Raw genomic sequence first — 13,379 nt, 5'->3', positions numbered from 1 at the left:
TCTTCTGGACTTAGCTTGATGCTTCTTAAGCCATGTTGTGTGATTTCTAGTTGAAGATGTTGATTGAATTGTAATTTTTAAAAAAGGCTAATATTGCTAATTTGCAACTCCATCTCATCAGAAATCCAAAAGTTATGTCGTAAAGATAAAGCTAAGTGCTAATTATTACAAGTATAATAAAAATAATTTATATTTTATAAAGACAATGAGGGATTGATATGTACGTAATTTAGCTAGCTATAGTAATATAGAAAGTTTAATGCTACGAAAACTATAGAAACGAGAAAGTCAAAACTACAAAAACTGAGTTGCTTAAAATTTAAAAATATTTATCCATACTTTGCAAATCCCTGTTATTATGTTAGTCTGAGCCAAAGTAGTGATAAAATTTTAATTAGAAGTAGCAGTTTTGTTGTTTTGGCTTTCTTGTTTTAATACTTTTTTGTAACATTTAAACTTTCTATATTACTATAGCTAGCTAGGTTACATGCATATTTATTCCTATTTGTCTTTATAAAATGTAAACTTTTTATTATATTTGTTTGTTTCCTTTTTATTAGCTATATTTTTGTGCACCAGCAATACCAAGCATGGGGTGTGTGTGTGTGTGTGTATGATTTTATTACTCATCAGGATCTCTACCAACCTACCTTCAAATCTAATTATATACCCAAAGTAGTGCATCATTCATCTTATAAATGTGTATTAGTATCCCTTTCGGTGCAAAAAAAGAATCATTGGGACTCCAGACAGAAGAGTTCTGTGAAAGAATTACAGCGATAAGGTGTATCAATTTTTTCTGTGCATTTGTCTGGAAAAGTCACTTACTTACTTACTTTGATAAAAAAAAATTGTTGAAATAGTGAAATTTTGATTCACTCCATAAACGGTGTACAGCAACATAGGCGGTTGATAGTTTTGCTAAACCAATACTGCAAAATAGTCATTGTTAATATTCAGACATTTTAAAGGTGGTTTTGAATGTGTGATGTTTATAGCTATCATTTTGTTTCATCACAATCCCTGCTGTTAAATACTATGGTACAGTAATGATTTTTTTTTTCAAAATGTCCTGATGCTTGTTTTCCAGATAATTATTGCAGGAAGATCTACTAGCTTCTCCTTGCTCTTTCATCTTTTTAATATCGCTTCATAAATAGTTTTCTCAACTAAAGCGATGGTTTCTAAACTAAATTCACCTAATAGCATAATTAATATTATTGACAGATGCAGTAAGATTGGTATATGTGAGAAACTAATTGAAACACTAAAATTTTATAACCCAGCTATTTGATTTTAAATAATTATACTCCCATCAACATGCATTGTAAGGTAGACGCGTATTTTGTAATTCTTTTTTGTGTGCTTTATAGTTGTTTATCTGAAAACGCAACGCTTATTAGTTTGATATTTCATATTTGTACGTTATGGGAAGTAATCTGTGACCTTACTTTGAGCATAGCATATATTTCATTAAGAAAAAACATAGGGCCTGAAAGCATATATATACTGACTTTTTTTTATCACAAATATTTTTTCAGGAGTACTTAATAACTGGAGTGGGATAGAGAAAGCTTGTTCATAACTGAGAACTAAAAAACGCTAACAGAAGAATATTCTAGTTAGGTGATATGTCTGAACTTTACAGTGTTAGAATGGCAATAAAAACCACATTTTCTAATTTTCCTAAGGTACGAAAAATATAATTAGTGTTTTCAGTTTTCTCCATTGTTATATATACATGTTACAGTGTATTATCTGATTGATAGTTCAAAATGTGTTAATCTTTGTGTTCACATAAGCCATTTTAATAGTGAGTCTTGAAAATCCACATTTCTGGCAATGTTGTCGGGTAAAATAAGTACATTTAAAAAATATTAATGAAGATGGAGGCTAATGCCTAGAAATATGAAACGTGCCACTCATTACGATCATGTCATTAGTCTTTCATGAAGACTATTTTTTATTAAGTATATTTTATTGGTCATTGTAATGACAAATTTGTAAGACATATAACACGATAGTTGACGAGATGCCTTAAACAATTGTGGATTACCATTTCAAACCAGCTTAATTGACGATAGTTTGTCACCCACTGGGACTTTATATTCACTTAGAAGTAGTAGTTGTTATTTCTAATTTTATTTTGATATTCACTTGTACAATGACCAATATTGTTTAAAGGTGGACTTCATAGTAATGAAGAAGATTCCTTTGGACTGTGAAAAACCGCTGTACTTGTGCTTCTACCAGGATGAAGCCAAATCATAATTGACCAGCAATCTTATTCTTCCAATCTAGTGACCGCCAAAACTGGTTGTGTTTTTATTTTGTAAGGCGGTCATCTGAGGTCGGCATTTTTTGCCCCTCCCAACAAACCTTTGGTGAAATGACTCTCCTACTAATAATGTAACGTATTTTTCGGTGTGTAAGACGTACTTTTTTTACTCCAAAATTTGATGTCAAAATCTGCTTGCGTCCTATACACCGAAGGTATGAATAATATATATGTATATATACGATATACACAAGCCATGTGTAAATATATTTAAATAGGCATACATAGTTTAGTTCAATTGAATGTGTTATTTATAACAATAGTAGTTTTTTCTTTTAAAAACATAACTATTTATAATGCTCCCTAAATAATAATAAAAATTACAGGGAAAGCAATGAAGATTTTGTAGGTTTTGAACGAAACTAAATAACAGTAAACCATTTTTTGATTTACGGTATTTTCTTATTTTGTTGTTTTGAGCTCTTTTGTATTTAGAACAATATACACTAATTTTTAAAGTATCAAATTGAATTTTTGTTCAATAAAAATCTTTCAAATGCGACTGTAGTTTTTTTCCCCCAAAACTTTGTCTTCAAAATAAGGGTACGTCTTATATTCCGAAAGATACGGTACCTGTCCAGTAAACATTGGGTAAGAAATTACCCGCGCTATGAGCCTACAAGAATGGTAAAAAGAGAATTGAAGCAAAGTACCAAACTATATAGAGTTATTTATAATTATTGTTAGAAATTCGTATCATAAATACTGTCAAATGGGCATTAACTAAGGTTGGAATGACCCTTCCTGTGTACGAGAAAAGACGTGGAACGATATTTGTGAAGGATTGTTTTATTAAACATATGTAGAACACGAAGATACTCTTTGGCCAGTACAAGCAAATTTAGTTCATCATTTGTCAAGTAAACAATTCGTAATACAGAAAACAAATGTAATTGGTTTTAACATCTTTAAACAGTCTAGTTAAGTATTAAATTTTAGCGCTATAACGATCCATCACGGTTCGCTTTTGCTGCACTTCTGTTCGGTTTTTCTTTTTTGTGGATGCCCTTTTACGATATATGATAACAAGCGCTTTTAACTAATATAAATTACAAATATATTTTTCACACGCAAGTGCGTGATCAGTCCTATATACTGTACAACTGTTCTAAATACAGATTTCGTTATATTTAGTAACGCGATTCTGAAATTTCTAATGAATACCGCGTATAAAATTATTCACTAAACGGTAAACCGAACTACCATAATATAGAGGACAAATCTTTGTCCTTCAACCCAGCTGTTTTGAAGATTTGGATCAAAACGGAGTAAGAAAAACTGATCGTTCGAAAACAATACGTAAAATATTTGAGGTGGAGGTCAGGTATAAAACGAGAACAACGTCAAAGATGGCCACACACCTGAGAAGAAAATGTGAGCATCATACGTTACAATAGACGAAGGAAATTAAAAGTAAATCCTCACAAGCTTCATGTTCTGTATGCAGTAAAGGGCACGGTGCTCCTCAGCTGAAACTTAAGGACGTGTTCAAAACTAAATTAAACCTGAACAGTCAAAAGCCAAAAGAAATAAGAACAATTGGAATATTTATGGCTAAAGGTATGAGACCATATTAAATAGTGGATAATCCTGGATTTAGGACTGTTTTTGGTTTTGTTACCAAGATACGAGAATCTTTCGAAGACTCATTTTGGTACAGTAGTAATTTCAGACCTATACAGAGAGGAAAAGGACAAGCTTGATACTGAACTGAAATTTGCTTCTGATATTTTTACCAGTGATGAATGAACTTCGAGACTTACTGAAAGCTACATTACCATTATTACTGGACATTTTATAAACAACTGGGAAATGATCAATTAAGACAGTTAAATGGTTCGTATGTGACGGATGTAGTGAAGGAGGCTGTATCTTCTTGAGACTTCAAAAACTGGTAGAACTTAAACCGCATCTCATGTGCGATTCTTTGCACACATTGTTAATTTGGCTCCTCAAAAAGGCCTTCGTTTTTTGAAAGTGGATATGTTGTTAGGGCGGGTAATAAGGGTACTTTCGTTTTTCCACAGAAAATCAACAACGAATGATGAACTGAATGCAAATCAACTTATGCTTAAACCTCATCAGCACAAACTGATTCAAGACATCTCAATGAGGTGGAATTCTGGTTTTGACTTTCAACTTTTTGTCTCGTTGCTTGGAACAAAATCTGTAATTGTGGCAACATTTATGGACAAAGAAGTTTATAAGAATGATTATATTCAACAGTGCCTTTAATATTTTTTTGTTATAAAGTTGGTGTTTAATCCTCTTTTATTTCATATTTAATATTGATAATGATAAGATTAGGAGACATAAATTTCGTAAGGGAAGAAGTCACATTCAGCTAAGATAGCTTTATTTTTATAGTTGGCTTCTGGAAGGGGTTGCCTTCGGATGTGGCGCAGTTAATTTGAGTTTAATGGAAAGGTGGATAAATATTTGAATAATAAGGGCTGGGTTTGAGGTGTTTTTTTTTGGCTTAATTTAATTTGGTGAATAGGACAGCCTAGACGGATCAAAATGCCCCATATTTTCCTTTAATGCTATGTTATAATCAGCAGTTGCCCCCCGATGGCACAGCGGTATGTCTGCTGACTTACAACGCCAGAAACCGGGTTTCGATACTCGTGGTGGGCAGAGCACAGATTGCACATTGTGTAGCTTTATGCTTAATTTCAAACTAATCAACAGTTACATTTTAAGAAATAAATTTCATATTTCTTCATAAGCGCAGTATTGATCATTTTTTTTTGCTATACTAACAAACTAACATAGTCATATGTGTCTTATCGTGATAAAAAATTACAATACGTATCGAATCGCGAGATGAACGTATCGTTACAGCCCTTATTCAATACGCCCCCCCCCCCAGTGGCACAGCGGCATGTCTGCAGACCTCCAACGCTAGAAACCGGGTTTCGATACCCGTGGTAGGCAGAGCACAGATAGCCCATTGTCTAGCTTTGTGCTTAACTTCAAAACAAGCATATTACAAACGAACAAATCTATTCAATACACCAAGAGGTCGACCTGTTCGTTTCTTGTGAGCCGAAATTACTTTGAATAAATACATTATATATATTTACCAATAGATGGCGATACATAAAATATGTGCGTTGAAAGAAAACCGTGATTGTTAATTAAATGCAGCAAGTATCCTATACTGTGTTTGATCATAATTGTTATAATGAAATAAGTAACTAATGTATAGAAAACAAATGCTATGAGTTGTGTTGAAACATTATTTTATTTAAGAAAAACCAAAGGAAGGAAAGTACAAATATTAACGCCATGATGGCTGATGTTAGACGAGAATTCACGCTATGGCACGGTTGGAACATAAGTCTATACCATTCTAATGGCAGTTTTCCATCAACATAGGCACATTAGGCTATTGTGTCAATTTTTATAGATTATATTATGACGTGACCAAATTGTGTTTAAAATAATTCCGATAAAATTAAATCATGTAACTGGATTCAAACTGCAGATAGGAAGAAGTGTGGTGTTACACGTTTCTACATTGTACGTGCATAAATACATGTTCGCGCGAGGGCGTTGATGCAGTTCATTCTGATCAGAAACCGTTCAGAAATGAAATTGGCTAAAAGAAAAACATTATTGTAAGCGAAAAGTTTACTTTCATTTATTTATAATGTGAATTTCATATCACTCAAAACAAACATTTCTTTTTTGGACAGATATATAATTATATAAACTACATATATACATACAGTGCAACGACTTATATTACAAAATTCTTGCTTCTATTATCAAGTTCTCTGTCTTGTTTTAAGAGCTGAGATACACCTAGAAAATACGTGAAATGAACGTATTTAAAGTTTGAACTATCAATAACGTACGTATGATTGGGTATAATATGTTAAATGTATCATAACATTTTGTGGAGTAATCACTTTACAACAGTAGGATAAGCTGGATCAACAAACATTTTAGATGCAGTAAATTTAAACATTATGATTAAAATGTCGTTGACAGCGAAGGTACCCAACTAATGGAAGAATACATTCTAACCTTTATAAGTAGAAACGTTATAGATTATACTTATTGCCAAGTTGCTCTGTTAATATTAATTACTAAGGTAATCCTTCTGTCGATGCTATGGTTCACGATTCGCTCTGTGATAAAAAAGATCAGCTTTCTGTTTATATAGCTCTTCTGATTTATCAGTGAGCCAAAACAGAATATTAATGCCGGCTATCTGGCCCGATTAACAATGCTCGGGCAGTTCATTCCGGTACTGTGATAGCTTTGAAAAATGAGTTAACGAATCCCGGTACTCAGATTAGTAATATTAATCCAAGATCTGACATTGACAATGTTACTGGTGGTCTTCATCCTAATAATCGTTCTCTCGCTCACGATTTAAACGAGTCAGTAGTTAAAAAATGCTTACATAGAAATTTCTTACCTTCTGATCACATAGTTTGTTACAAAACATTCACTAGCTACATTACAAAGAAAAGGTCTACTGTAATTAATAAGTCTACGGGTTTTACACTGGGGTACTAAATTTAGCTATAGAACATGTGAGGTCAATATGTAAGCGAAACTTCGCACTTTTTGAGAAGCAAGATGAATGGCTACAGGTCCTGTACCAAAATTCAAGTTTTCTCTGTCAGCATTTCAAGTCTTCATGGCATAATTTTGAAGATGTTTCGCATACAGCCCATCTAATTCACACAAGATGTGGAAATTTAAATGATTTACGCGCTAACCTAGTGGAAAGAGAGGACTATTGGATGAAAATACCATGAACTTAACAACCCAGTTAAAAATTGAGGTAATATTTCTTAAGGTTGCTAATTTTGAAAGACTCCATATTTTACTTAGTTATTTACACGTTGCCACGTAGTCATTGGTTAAAGCACTGAATAGTTTATCACGAAATCTCCTACTGGTTTATCAAACAAAGGATCTCAGAGGTTACCTTGCGAGGACTATCTTTGTTCAAACAAACTTGAATACACGTTTCTTCAAGTTTGATGAGCAGTGTAGACTGTCTGTATTTGCTATCTGTCATCACTTAAACCTAAGACTACAACAACTAATATTTGTAAGAATAAGAATCTGTAGCCAGAAACACTTCTATACAACATTTATTATTAATCATTTGCAAAATTAAATACTCAACTATTATCCTTGCAAGAAAGCCATTGGTAGTAACATCCTTAACCATAATACAGTGTTAGATAAAATAACCCCCAAGATTTAAACAATATTTTACCCTCTAAATACGAAGATAGCCCATCACCTTACATTTATTCTCCCATTGACCACCTGCTCATCGGTAACTTCGATATCGTGAATAACGAAGATGTACAACTACTTATGAGTAAAGGTACAAATTTCTGGGAACGTTCAAATATCAGTTGGAAATGCATACACCAAACAAGCAATCAGTACATCACTCAGTAAAGTTTTACATAAATGGAGTAAAAAATAAAAATAGAACTTAAAAGTAATCCTACTTAGAAATTGGATAAATAAAATTAAAGACGTAAGCAATAAATGCATAACATATTTGAAGAAATTCACCATTAACAACAGTATACGTGTAGGGGGTGAGAAATAGGTTATTAACCATTTAGATTATTTAGTCACTCCCGCATATAAAGCAGTTAACAACTAACTTTGTTTTAATTTTTACGAAGTTTAATATCCAAACCTCACGTAAAGAACTGGAGTTTAATTTGAATACATTAAAACCTTCTGGTAACGAGGTGTATAAATACATTAAAACCAATATAGAAAGTATCATAAATACAGTTTTATCAGACGTTGGTGTACATTTGATTAAACAAACAATGTGAAATCTAAGGTTTTTTGGATTCCCAAAATTACATAAAACACCATTCTAATACAGTTTATTACCGGGGATATAGATGCTACTACTAAAGATTTATTTGAGAGTATTTGATTAAAGATATATTGTAATGTTATCAAAGAGAAAAGCGGTATTAACCCGTTCGTTATATATCACTGGTAATTACATTGAATATATATAGAGAATTATAGGTTTTGAAGCTATAACAATAGATACAGTAATCTTATTGATACAATTAAAAATCTTTGATTAATAAGTTCAACACAGTTTAGTAATTCAGGCAAATCACTACTCTGGGAGCAAGTGATCATTGCTATATTAGGTTCGATGTTTTGCTACATAGGGAGATCAGGAATAATAATATTTTGGTAACAAATTTCAACAAGGCAAAGTTCGAAGGAATACATCAATAATTATCTGTTGCAAAATGGGCAGCTGATGTTTGAAAAAGTAGGGCTAAAAATGTAAAGATCAACAATAATGATTTCTTTAAATACATTAAGGATAAACAAAATGTTAGGATGGGGTAGAACCCTTGAAGGATGATAAAGGTAGGCTTATATGTGATGAATATGAGATGGCTGGGTTATTAAATTATGCTTTTTTCCAGTTTTTACTAATGAAGATTTAAGCAGTATTCCTCCCCTTGAACAGTCGATAGATGAAAATAAGGTCGAACAAGATGACTGCATTAATTCTGAGCTTGTTAAGAAATAATTGGGAATTTTGAAGAATGATAAAGCTCATAGACCAGATGATATTTCCCTAAGGGTTTGAAGGAAGTTAATGATTCAATATGTGAAATGCTACTACTTTTTTTTATAAGTCCTTGAATAATGGGCAGGTACCAAAGGATTGGAAGTTAGCTAATGCCATTCCCCTTTTCAAGGGAGGTAATAAAAATTGTCCCAATAATTATAGGCCTATTATCCTTATACCATTTGTAGGAAAAGCTTTGGAAAGTCTGATAAAAGATGCTTTGCAAAGTCATTTAACAAAGTTTAGATTTTTATTGGACAGTCAACATGGTTTCACTGAGAGAAAATATTGCCTTACAAATATTTTGACATTCTTTGAAAAGGTTACTGTTTATATAAATGAGGGTAAGAGTGTAGATTTTTTGTATCTGGATTTTCATGTATTCCAACAGATAATTCTAATGGAAGCTAACTTCAGCCTAAAAATTGTAGATTTATATTTATTTAGACTAGAACTATTATACACTATAAACCTTACTAAGAAAGACTTTGGAAAGCTTTGCACATCAGTCGCGCTTAAAAATATATAGATTATTTTCGTACACAAAATTATTAAGGTTTTCTGGACACAACCTTACTAGTAAAAAGTTCTTCCACTAAAAACAAAGCACAATATCTGGATTTAAATATCAACATCTTTAGTGGAACATTCAACTTTAAAGTTTTCAATAAAACGAATAATTCCAGCTTTGAAATTATAAACCTTCCATGCTCAAATACAAATTTGGCAAATAAATTATGTTACAGTGCTTCCTACTCCTAACTTATTAGATACAGTAGAATTTGTTCATTATCATACGACTTTGTGGACAGAGTTCGTAAACCTTTTTTTCATAATCATGGTTTCTCATTGCGCATTTTAAACACAAAAAGTTATTACTTTTTTTGGGGAAAATTCAACAAGATTCTTCCTACAGATTATGGGTTTAGAAGTTTTACAGTACATCATGACCTTTTTAACATTTTCACGTCTTGGCTTTAATTCATTGGGTTATTATTTAGGGGAATAGTGACCGCTTAAGTGTATAAATCACCACTGGTTTTACCTCTCTTTAGTTTAGCTTGTTCTTATTCATTTATATAGCCCCTAGTGGCACAGCGGTATGTCTGCGGACTTACAACGCTAGAAACCAGGTTTCGATACTCGTGGTGGGCGAGTGTATCTTTATGCTTAACTACAAACAAATCCCACATATATGTATACAGTATTAATGATATAAAGTTTCGTGTATGGTATGACATTAGTTTTGATGATTATTTTCTTTGCCATATTAATGAGTGTTGTAACTTTCCTTTTGTAAGTACTGTTATTTTCATTAAACTTTCTACTCTCTAAAGGCTTATTTTGTTCCCTTTTCGGGTTTTACAGACGATTTAACGTTATTTATTACTTCCTCCACGCGTTTGTTGTAGGAGGTAGTCCAAGGAAGGGCTAATGTTTTACACACACCACATGTTATGTTTTTTTTGGTACTACATTTAACGTTGTTATATTTTTTGTATGTAATGTTTTACGCACACCACATGTTATGCTTTTTTTTTGTATTACATTTAACGTTGTTATATTTTTTGTACAGTTAAGATATTTTCTTTTCTTATTTATTATTTTGTTAAACATTAAGTTTTGGTTGTACTATAGGAAAATTACCGCTACTATCTCGACAAGGTTTAAACACTGATATATGCCTTATAAATTGTCAAATATGATGTCACTCTCCTCTAATGTTACACAATATGAATGAGTTAATGAGTTTTCTTGAGTCAAAAGACGTGTTACAGACATACTATATTATTTACATGTTGTTACTTTCATTAACAGTATTGGTCATGCTATTTAATATATCCAATGCCAAGACTTTTAAAATTTACTAGTAAGATTGTTTTGCATTGTTAGCTTAATATACGTATTAAAGACTAAACTAAATCTCCTAAGCTGGCAGAACTTTGTGAGATATTATTGGGATTATGGCCGAAAACATCATTAACAGCGAGGGTACCCAACTGATGAAACAATGCATTCTAATATTTTAAAGTAGAAACGTAAGAAGGGCATATTTAATTAGTTATGTTGATTTTTTTAGTTTCGCTCTAAGTATACAGCTTGCTGTTATAGAAATTAATATTGATAAAAAAATATGAGTAAACTTCCTAAGTTTAGGATAAAGGTGACGTAAAATGTTTCTTTCTTTTTTTTCCATCTTTCCGTAATATTACATTTTATGGGGTTGGAGGGAACAAGATAAATTCATACCAGAGACTTAACATAAAAAACTGGGAATTAATAGAATTCTATAGAAACGACAACTTTCTTTTACTGAGTCCCAAAACCCTCTTTCCTGTGACTTCTTGGCTGTTCATTGACATACTGTATTTAGCGGAGAAGATGTGAAGAGAAGCCGGTTGTTACTTGAAAGTAAAATTTCTTTTATGCGTAACAGTGGAATATTTTTGTAATACTTATTCAAAGTTTCACATAGGATTGAACACCATAAAATTTTTATTTCGCGGTAAAGAATCTGGGGGTATCTTAAAAGTGTTTTTTGATTGAGAAAGTTAGTGAATATAGTAGCTGAGGTCGGTAAAAGTCTGGTTTACCTTCAGGCCAGGACCCGAAATCACTGATGAATCGATAATAGTCTGAAAGGGATGTCAAAACTTTAACAGTTAATGAAACGAAAAATGGCTGTTAAGCACCGAAAGAGGCAGACCTAGAGGGTTATCAGTCAGAGTTATGGTGATGGCTAGCGTTCTTCTATACAGTTAATGAAGTTATGATATCAGCAATGGATTGAATTTTGGCATTAACTACTGGTTCAGTGACGTAAACAAAATATTTATGTAGCCAAGTGAGCGACACTAGAGTTGAATCAGATACTAAAGATTCCTTCGAGCAGGTAGAAACTAATTTTTAAGGTTACATTTATATGTTCCTACTTTTTGTTTGCTGTTTTGTATATTTGTTTCAGAATATTGTGCACAGCTGTCTCTAATTTTGAAACGATAGACGAGTTATAAGTCAGTTAGTCAACAGCACCCAACGCCAACTTTTAAGTAGGCTACTTTTCTGTGATTGAATAACGGGATTGTATTATAACTCTTACAGCGAACCTCCCCCTTCTTCCCCGATTGGTTGAGCGGTAAGTGCGTGGACTTATATCGCTAAAACAACCGGTTTTGATACTACTAGTGGTGGACAAAGCACAGATAAACCATTGTGTAGCTTTGTCTTAATAACAAACAAACAGCGCATCCACGGCCTTAAAGTGCGACGCGCCTGTTTGCCCAACAAGTTGCAAACCATAAGTATTCTTATGCATAATCAGGACACACTAACTATTAGGCCATACCCGGCCTCTTTTCTACTGATTTATTGTCCGAAATTATATATGTAACTAAATTTGCTTATTTCATGTATTCGTCACATGTCCTTCCTTACAAGCAACCCAAACGTGTGATGAAATCAACGGTTGTTTGTCACTGGTAGATCTCTGGAAAAGATTCCTGTTAGATCAATCAGATAAGATGATATAAGGAAACTAATGAGTTTGTTTGTTTGTTTGAATTTTGCGCAAAGCTACACGAAGGCTATCTGCGCTAGCCGTCCCTAATTTAGCAGTGTAAGACTAGAGGGAAGGCAGCTAGTCATCACCATCCACCGCCAACTCTTGGGCTACTCTTTTACCAACGAATAGTTGGATTGACCGTCACATTATAACGCCCCCACGGCTGAAAGGGCGAGCATGTTTGGAGTGACGGGGATTCGAATCTGCGACCCACAGCTTGCGAGTCGAGCGCCCTAACCACCTGGCCATGCCGGGCCAAACTAATGAGAGCTCAGCAATAATTAACAATGCCCCAAATTTTATTTTACCTGCTCTCTTTCAGAGCTGTCAAGATAACTCTTGCACAGTTATCCTTCGGTAACAGTTTGTTTTGAAAGTTCGTATTTAACACAGGTGGTTTTAATCCAGGGGAGCGGTAAGGTGAAGGGGAGCTAGAGCCATCCCAAAATACACCCAACGAAAACTTCAAAAGTTTTTGTTCCACTTTCTAAATATTACACTATTGTACCCACAAGATGTAGAGTGCAACCACCTCAGTCCCCTCGCCGAGAAGAGGCTGGCGTCGCCACTGGTTTTTATTATATAAAATTTTCGAGAATTTTCTTCTCATTTTCAGATAACGTTACTTACAAGCAGTTAACGTGTCTTCCTAGGTAGATTGTAAAACTCTTCGTGTTTGCAGGCGTTTTTTCTTATAACCTTCTTTCAGTAAATTTTTATCCAAGGTCTCCCGGTGGTTCTGGGGTAAGTTTAGTAAATTAAAACGCTTAAATATAGATCTAAATTCCAGGCGCTCGGCGGATCGAAGACAGCACATTGTGTAGCTTTGCGCTAGCCCCCCCCCCCCTCCCAGTGGCCTAGAAACCGGGTTT

This window comes from Limulus polyphemus, unplaced genomic scaffold, assembly GCF_000517525.1.
Source record: "Limulus polyphemus unplaced genomic scaffold, Limulus_polyphemus-2.1.2 Scaffold32, whole genome shotgun sequence".
NCBI lineage: Eukaryota > Metazoa > Arthropoda > Merostomata > Xiphosura > Limulidae > Limulus > Limulus polyphemus.
Note: the sequence above shows the minus strand (reverse complement) of the source record.